Source organism: Trachymyrmex septentrionalis, unplaced genomic scaffold (assembly GCF_001594115.1).
Source record: "Trachymyrmex septentrionalis isolate Tsep2-gDNA-1 unplaced genomic scaffold, Tsep1.0 scaffold211, whole genome shotgun sequence".
Taxonomy (NCBI): Eukaryota; Metazoa; Arthropoda; class Insecta; order Hymenoptera; family Formicidae; genus Trachymyrmex; species Trachymyrmex septentrionalis.
In genome coordinates, this window is record NW_017305299.1 from 229,944 (window position 1) to 239,278 (window position 9,335).

General features: G+C 42.4%; 1 protein-coding gene across 1 annotated transcript in view; it reads left to right on the plus strand.

Annotated features, from left to right (window-relative positions):
- The window catches only part of LOC108748126 (A disintegrin and metalloproteinase with thrombospondin motifs 7-like), a 54,097-nt gene that overhangs the window by 9,346 nt on the left and 35,416 nt on the right, over positions 1-9,335 (plus strand). The gene's annotated exons all lie outside the window — the stretch shown is intronic.

Here is a 9,335-nt window from a genome sequence, read left to right on the forward strand (position 1 = left end):
TATCGAGACTCTTCCGCCAGTTCAGTACAAATAAGAAATTTGCGATCTCTAAAACAAAATACGGCGGAATCGGATAAACTTGATTCGCGTGCAACCTCGCGTCCACTTTCTCGAGTTTCTTCGACTCGCATGAAAACTGGCCGTGGCGAGTTCTCGAGGAGAAGCCTTACCTTTGCGGGACGCGCTCCTATTAAGAGCACGAATAGGAACGAGTCGTACAATGCAGGCGCGGCGCAGCAGCGTTGGATTTTGCAAGCGGCGAAGGAAGCAAAAGAAGTCGCAGATGCGAAATTCCTCCGGGTGACTGTAGGGATCCGAAAGATCCGAGCTTTCGAAATAACAATAACGATTTTTAATCGATTTATTTTTTGCGAGAAATCAATTTTTATAAGAAATTTTTTATAAAAGGGGCTGTTTTAACCCTTTCACCTGATTGGAATCATGTTAAAAAATTATTTTTCATTTCGTTCAAAGACACACTTTGATAAAATGAAAATAATGAGAATGGGCGAGCCAAGCAAGATTCTTGATGCTATATTATTAAAAAACAAACAGTTTATTAAAGCATATGTTTCAACCCCAATCGGGTCATTCTCAGTGTTAAATAACGCAATTTAAATTTCCAACGGAATTCATGAATTATTCTAACAACTCTAAATTATAAAAACATATAACGTAATTATACGAACAAAAACTTATAAAAATATATTGATTAAATCCATCGCTTTGATTGCGAAATACGCTCCAGATACATTATTAAATCACTTTGTAGTCGTCAATGATTGTCTTACAGTATCTGGAGCGTATTTCACAATCAAAGCGATGGATTTAGTTAATATATTTTTATAATTTTTTGTTCGTATAACAACGTTATATGTTTTTTTATAATTTGGAGAATGATTAGTTATTTCCGTTTGAAATTTAAATTGCATTATCGTTTTAACGTTGAGAATGATCCGATTGAAGTCGAAATACATATATGTTTTAATAAACTGTTCGTTTTTTAATAATATTATAGCATCGAGACCTTGCTTTGCTTGTAGCCCTATTCTCATTATTTTAATTTTATAAATTATTTTATACATTATTTTTAATACATCACTTTGATAAGTAATTTATACTAAATAATTTTTTTCAAAATGTTGACTATTTTTTTAGCATTATTCTGTACGTCTGATCTCAGATAATGTCGACAGGATTAAATAATTTCAACGGAAATGTTTTCAAATTTAGTGTACATTAAATTGTACACAAAGTCTAAAGAGGTTAAATCGATCTCTTTATAAAGAATTTCTTATTTTCTTTTTTTCTTTTTTTTTTTACAAAGAGAGCTAGGTATTTCAAAATTAATGTTTTATTTAAAAAGAGAAAACACAATTTTTATCAATTCGGAGATCGCACATTTCTAAAGCCTATATCACACTACGCATTGGAGGATTGCAAATTGAGAATTAGAATTCAGCCAATTAAAGCGAAATATAATAGATTAAAATTAAAATTATCCAATTGGTCAAGTCTTCAATTTACAATTCTCAATCTCCAATAGATAGTGCGACATAATGGGACATAAGTAACCGACGGAATGTGTCGTAAAATGCTAATTTGCGACTTATTTATACGCGAGAACACTTTAGCGGCTGTTAAATGCTCATTGCTGATTTAAATTGTGTCGATAAATATTTCGAGTGTGTTGCGCCGATTGCGCGGTAGTGGCTCGGGATGACTATTATCTGGGGATCGTAATTGATTGTCATCCGGTAGTGCCCCACAGTACAGCATGAATATTGTACCCGGTTTCGACGTCGCCGCGCAATTTCGCTGATCTTATCGGGGGATATCGGCCAGCGCGAAACCGTCGGCTGGCGTGCGGCCAATCGACATAACTTTTAGCGCTGCTTTTGACGTGCCGTACCACGCGGGAAAACGCTGATTCCGCGAAGCTGCAGCGAAGCTGATCTCTCGCGAAGTCTGTCCTCGGGGCAATTCCGACAATTCGAAACTACTTCTAAGCGCATGAAGAAATAGAAGTATTATTATCGTCGATGAGTTCTCAGATTTGTATGCGAAGCTCCGCGGGAATGAATACATTTGTTTACGACAGTGGCAATGATTGGCGCAAAAAAAAAAAAACATTTCTCCTCGTGTCTACGAAGTCAGAGATCCAATGTACTTCAGCTTTAGATCGTGCAGCTAGAAATTCATGGTTCTCCGTCTGAAACATCTCAAGCGCCATTTACGCTATTGTACTTATGTCAAATCATTTGTCAACCGTGCCATCCAGAGACGCGACAAGTCGGGAGTGATGGATGCGGCTTCTCCTTCGGCTTCCCCGTACATTCGACCGACGGAGAGAACCTTTTCATCGAGATACTTCGTACTAACAGCTAGTGCTTCGTTGGAGTTAGAAATCTTCCGACGTGGCCAGGCACAAAGACGAATTTCACAAACGACGAGCGGTGAAATGAAAGAAGATAGATTTCATGGACGAGGCAACGAAATATAAAAACGTCCGTAAGACGTTCGGAAGACAATGAAAAGAAACGGCCTCGGACTCGATGTCACGTCGAGAGAAGTTGAATTGGTCGCCGCATTGAAAATTTGCAACCAGGATGCATGGGACGTACATCTCCTTTTCAAGAGTAGACCTCCGTCGTCGGTAGCGTCTCCTAATGAGTCTGGTCGCTGGTAAATATTTATTTATTCGTTCCGTGGGCGAGAGGAAAACAATGCGCGCGAGACATGAAATTATGGCAACTGAGAGAAAGGGAGACACGACGGATGAGCCGTTTTGAAATTACCCCCTCGTTAGGGGGTAGTTATTATGACCAGGGAAAATTACATGCCGCGCGCGGAGGGGGGGGGGGGGGGGGGGGACCTGTTCAACCCCGAATGCCGTGGTCCGAAACCTCCGGGCCTGGGTGAAACTGACACAGGTAATTTGTCCGGCTCGCGATAACCACCGGCGTCTCTCTTTGGTGATTGCGGAATTATTAACTCGCCCGAGGTAACGTAATGACGAGGCATTAGTGCGGTTTGCGCCCCATCGCGCCGATTGCCTTTCTTCCGTTCCTTTTCTTGATCTTTCTCTCTCAATTTGAGAATTAACGGCCGTTACACCACGGTGCAAAGGAAGATATTATCTCTCGCTCGTAATCGTTTATCACCGAAGCGAAGAGTCGCGGAATCAACGAGGGGTAAATTTATCGAATTGCGGCAACTCAATGGACATACGTTGCCGCGATAAAGCGAGAAAGCTCGTGTCATGACGACGAGTTGTAGAGTCGCCCCCGTAATCAACCTGAGAGCTCTCAAAGTAACCCGAGTGTGTTTGCCAACCCTAGAAAGATCACTCACAAAAATGACGTATGTCTTTGCCGCCTTCTGTCTTTGCTTGTATACGTCAAGTCGCGGTCGCCGGATGTAATCAATTTTTCGATTGAAAACATCGCTCCTATCCACAATTTAGACCAGTATGGTGGGCTACCGTTTGAAATTGGTTTCTCTGGGATTGAATGGCATCGCAAAATGGCATCGTTTGGACGAACCGATTGAAATATGTATAATTGTTCGGAATAACCCAATTTAAATATCAGCGCTATGCGCGTTACAAATCCCAGTCTACATTTTTTATACAGGACAAACAAGACATGAATCTACCAGATCAAAAATTGCAATATTTCTTATAATACATCCTGATGAGAGCCGTACATAGCCGTACTGCGTTCGGAGAGAGTCCTATTAGCGCTACTGCATTATTCGATTCTTGTCTGAAGAAGGATAAAGTAGATTAGAATGACAATTAGAATGCTGACAGCGCGCTCTCCGAACGCAATGAAACGCAGTTTTGTCCTAATAGAATATTTTAAACGCTTAAAGATATTTTAGTTTGGAACTTTTTCAATCGACAAAACTACGTGCTTGGATTGAAAACGCATAGTGTTTTGTCTATTGAAAAAGTTTCAAACTAAAATATCTGTAAGTGTTTAAAACATGAGGACAAGAATAAAACACATTACTTTTTACAGTGTATCGATAAGTAACGAAACAAATAAATATGTAAAAGTAAAAATCTTTGGCACGGATAATAAAACATTGTATTTTTCTAGTTAGGTACCTTTAATCACTAAACTAATGATTTTGTAATGAGTAATTATTAAGATTACCCCTACAATTAAAGAAATACTAGTTTAGTGATTAATCATAGTTAGAAAAATAAAATATTTCTGATATCATATTTATATTATTAGCATCTCAGATCGATTGTGGTTAATGTCCGAACGTTTCGACGCACAATCACATCTGAGATAATTAAATTTAAAATTAAGAATATATAGATAACAACGGTGTGAAGACTCTTTATATATAACATAAATAAACAAACAAAGTAAACGGCGAAATAAGAGTCAATAAATTATAAAACATTTAATTACAAATATTAAGCGAAGATACATGAAAAACGATACGGAGCGGCGCATGTATGTATATGTATAAAAAAACATTCGGAGAATAGGTACCATAACAAGTTTCGGCTGCCGGATTGAGCCCTCTTCAGATGTTAAGTATTGATAATAAAATGAAACAATAAACACAAAAAGTAAATAAATAAATAATTCATGTCGTAACAATCATAAAACGTATATTAATATTTGTAATTAAATGTTTTATAATTTATTGACTCTTATTTCGCCGTTTACTTTGTTTGTTTATTTAAGAATATATATTGTATTCATAACATCTAACTTTACCGATTATTGGCGTTCTCTATCATATTTATCAAATCATATTATATTATCATCAAGTTAAAGTGAAATTAAATTTAAACTCCAATTTAAGGAAAAAAGGGTTTGAAGAACCAGAGCCCTTAGAAGGCCAAGCAGAAATAACGTATTTCCGAAAGCGTATTCACGTGGCCGTGTGAGAAAGAATCTTCGTACCCTTTTTATCTTCCGGCGGCAATTACGGATCTGCGATGGCGCCAAGCGTTCGCAAAATCAATGACGGAAAGGAGAAGAGTGTCTGAACTCACGCGGGAGTTCGCGAGTACTCGTGTCTGTAAAACCAACACGACGAGGCGCCCATTCATGGCTCGAACACGCTGAAAAATCGCCCATTCGTTCCCCGCATAAATACGCGCGGCCAGGCCAAGCAGTGTGTGGGCGGCTCGTGTATATCGTGGCTATATTATACGAGTACGCTATACGTGCACAGGAACACGAATGCAAACGACGTCGCATCTGCACGCACCTGCACAGAGCGAGAGACACGCCGAGAGAAACGCACACGCGCGAGGGCGATTCGCGTGGGTAAACGCTGTCAATGGACTCTCTCCCGCGCGAGATTTCTTTTTCCCTTCTTTCCTCTCATCGACGGGTTTTGATTCTGGGCCGGACATCGGTGCCGCAACCGTGAGAAATGAAAGGCGAACCGCGTAGGCATATCGGAAAAAAACGTGGAAAATCGAAAAACGTTAGGTACAAAGCAAGCCGCGCCGCGTCACGTCGCGTAGGCATATCGATGACGGCGATTTCTGATTTATCTTCGACGTTAGTACAAGTGTCGTAGCGTTGTTCGGTCTGAATATTCGGCCGTCTCGCATATCTTTAATAGCCGATCATAGATTTGCATAATTTGCGAAGATTTCGAAGAAGAGGCGTGTAATAATGCACGCGATGAAATAAATTTTAAATAAAAAAGATATCAGAAATACGGCGCGGAAGAAGGACGGATGGGGACGCGGAGGAATATACGAGAATAACGTTTCTTTTATCACGTTTATGATAATGATGTTTTTAGTTTGGCAGCAGATAAAGAGGAGGCTTGAGGCTTCTTACGAAACTTGACATTTCTTTTTTTAATTGGTATAAAGATAAAAATAAAATCATTGCGCTTCATTAACATTAAAATTTAAAGGTCAGCATAACGATTAGGTTTTTTTCAAACCCAACCGTTAATTTCGTGACTTGCTTTTTTTCCTCGGCAGTCCCTTACCACGATATTCCATTGTAAATATATGAAAAAGGTCAGCCGTGTCGAATCCCTTGCCGTAATATCCCACGCGTGCCCCTCTTTAACTCCGTTAAATGTTTGCGAAATAAATCGTAAGGATCGTGTATGTAACGGCAAGAAAGAAAAAGATTCAATGGGCAATACGTAACGCAAACATTGCCTCCTAGCCTGGCCATTGTGACAGGGGTACAGCGACGGCTCGCTGCTTGCGACTTAACGCGATATTGTGCCCAGATGTGCGTTAGGTGCATCTGTCTCTCCGCGAGATAATAAATTGCAAACATAACCAACCATTTACCCGAGTACGCTTATTCACCGTTGGCCGCACACGTTACACGAACGTGCCGCCCTATCTCGGTAACCATTTCTGCGGAACAAGAACTCTGGAGATATTTCTCTCAAGAACCGCCACGCGGCACCGTTGCTACAGAGTGCACGGTGCGTCGTAAGAATCCGGATATTTTCTGTAATCTGCCGTATTTGTTGCCTTTTATCGAAATTCACGAGCCACGAGCGACAGGACGATAACGAAGATCTAGTTTACGAAGGAATAAAATTTTATATGCCGATTAAAGGCCCCTGGAAAGCATCGATTTACTCTGCGCGGGGCGTGGTAGGTATCGTTATGACGAGCTCATAAGTAGAAACGAAAAGGCTTCAGAGAGAGTGAGAGAGAGAGAGAGAGAGAGAATGAACGCTGAGCTCAGTCAACTGCTTGCTCCCGGCGAAATTTCATTCACGTCACGTACCAAGACTGTCCAAAGTCTGAAATTAAATCCGTTATGCGTAAAATTGCGGGCGTGACTGTTAATTCATCTCCTCGTATCTCCGCATATCGTGAAGGCGAGTCAGACGACGCGAGTCGAAGTTCGCACCCGGTGCTGGGCGGAATCGGGCGCCGCCGACGTATAGTCTATTCCCTGAGGGGTGCAGGAAAAGGACAGATCGCGTAGTCGGCGAGGAAACTCGAGAGAGGTGCCATTGGCACGTGAGAAATTTCCCCGCGTCGTCTGACTCTCGACGTCGCCGTCACTTATCGAACGTGTAAACTACCTGCCACTGTGTCTTCCGACTTCCGGGACAGTGCAATAACGGGACTCCACCGATTTCCCTAGGGTCACCGAGTTACGATATCTCGCACTCGTTTCGGTGGAAACGATCAACTCTCTACGAGCTCTTCAAAGACGAGGCGTCTCTTCCGACGAGATAAACTTTGTATATTACAAGTATATCGCAGTAAGGACGAATTACGGACGCATCTCTGCACCGTTTTTTTTTTATCTGCACGCGTACGCGCGAATAAATGTGCGGTCGGCCGCAGACCGAGGGCACCTGAAAATAGCGCCGTCGAACGAAGGAACGTTCGCGGAACGTGCGAAATATCCGTGGGTGAGAAACCTCGGGTGTCTCTCTTCTCGAAAAGGATCACTCCTGCGGCGGCCGCGTGGGTTTTATTCGTTATTACTGATCGGCTACACGGCCCACGCTCTCGACAGCATCTTCGTCCCGTCTCTGCCCCCGCAGGTGCGAATCGGTTACTCTTCTCGTACAACGTACACGCCACTCCTGCCAAGTGGCGAAATAATAGCGGCCGCGGCGCGAGCGAATGCGGGAGGCGATCGCTCGCTCAGGAGAGCAGCTTCGTACTACTGCATCACGAGGAAATATCTGGAAACCAACGTGAAGTACTCGCAAGGTGCTGGCCCCGTCTGTGGAAACCAGTATTCGCTTTCGCCAAAGTCACCAACTGTTCAGATAATCGGAATTACACAGAATTAACTCGTAAATCATGCGTTGTTGCGAAAACTTCCAATCGCACCGCAGCAAATGCAATATTGCCAGCCAATCGCTTAAGGATATTCACTCCTAAAGAACGCGCCAGGTTAGGGAAAAGTTAAAATGATGCTTTTTCGTTAGAAAGTTTCACTCTTTATCTTGTCTTATCGGTTGATGTTTAAGAAGCAAAATGACAAAATTTTAATTTCGTTAACTTTTGTGCTCTTCGTTCCACGAGTTATTATTACACGATGTATCTGTTACTTCTCTGCTGACTGTGTCCGGCAGAGAAAGCAGCTTTGTAATTGTCAAGTGCTTTAATATAATATAATTGAGCTTATCATCAGTCCCTCACCGAATCTATAAATGTATAAAGCAGCGTGGCATTAAAGAGTTGTACAAAAGTTGCAAAGCTGCTTTCTCTGCCGAGCTCATTCCGCGCAGCTCATTCTCCGCTTTAAATTACATCAAATTAGATCGCAATTATTATCTTCGATCGAATCCAATGATATAATTATTAGCGTTATTTAATATGTAAATGACAATTCGTTGAAGCACGTTTCTACCCACTTGAAACGTAGGATAAGTATCCATCTGGCAGAAACTCGTGGTACACGCAGTTAATTAACGAAAGATCGCTCATTGAGATTACGAAGCCGCGCTTAATCTATATCCGCCCACGCGAGAAACGCGGTTCAGTGACGACGGTGACATTGAGAAATAATCCGATTGACGATGGGTATACGTACGCCGTAATACGGGCTACTCGCGTCCGGTATTCGCGGCAGTCTACCGACTTCGTAAAAATGAAATTCGATTAATTAGGAGCCGACGTGATTAGGGCGGATTCATTGACGTGTCTGTCCGAGCGCGACGCGAGTAAATTGCGCGTGCGAGCGTAACTCGCGCGGCCGGGATTAATCAGGAGGGCACGGACAATAATTAAGTTGCACCGTTGATGATTAATCACCGTCTCCGGCCTCCGGCCTCTCTCCGCTAACTCTCCGTTCCATCCCGAGCCAGATGAGTACGCGCCTAGCGATATGTAATGCGTCTCGCGTGTACACGCGCGCGGGCGCGAGTTTCATCACGTGGCAATCAGGGAAATTAAACGCCGCGCCGTCACGAATGCGGCGAGGGAGGTCATCGCTCAAAACGACGGTGGCCATTTTTCGAATGATTACACCGTAAACAAGTGTGTGCTTCGGATATTGAGTCTAACGACCCCGCGTTACGATGGTAACGATCGGTGTAGCAGCCGCGGCTGCTTTTATGCACTTTGCACGAATTACTATGGGGCGTGTATTTATTACGAAGATACACTCGGCACGAACGCGTACCACCCACTGCTCGTTATTTCATTTTATCGGCTACTCGTTACAATTGTTTCTCGATAAGCTAAATATTTCCTTTCTTTTTTTTTCTACCCCCGTAGCAATTAATCGCGGTGATATCAGAATATATACATTCACGCAGCACGCACGTGCTGCACATCGAAATGTCGTTCGAAATGCTACATGGTTGTTAATCGATAAACCAAATTTCGTTTCGTA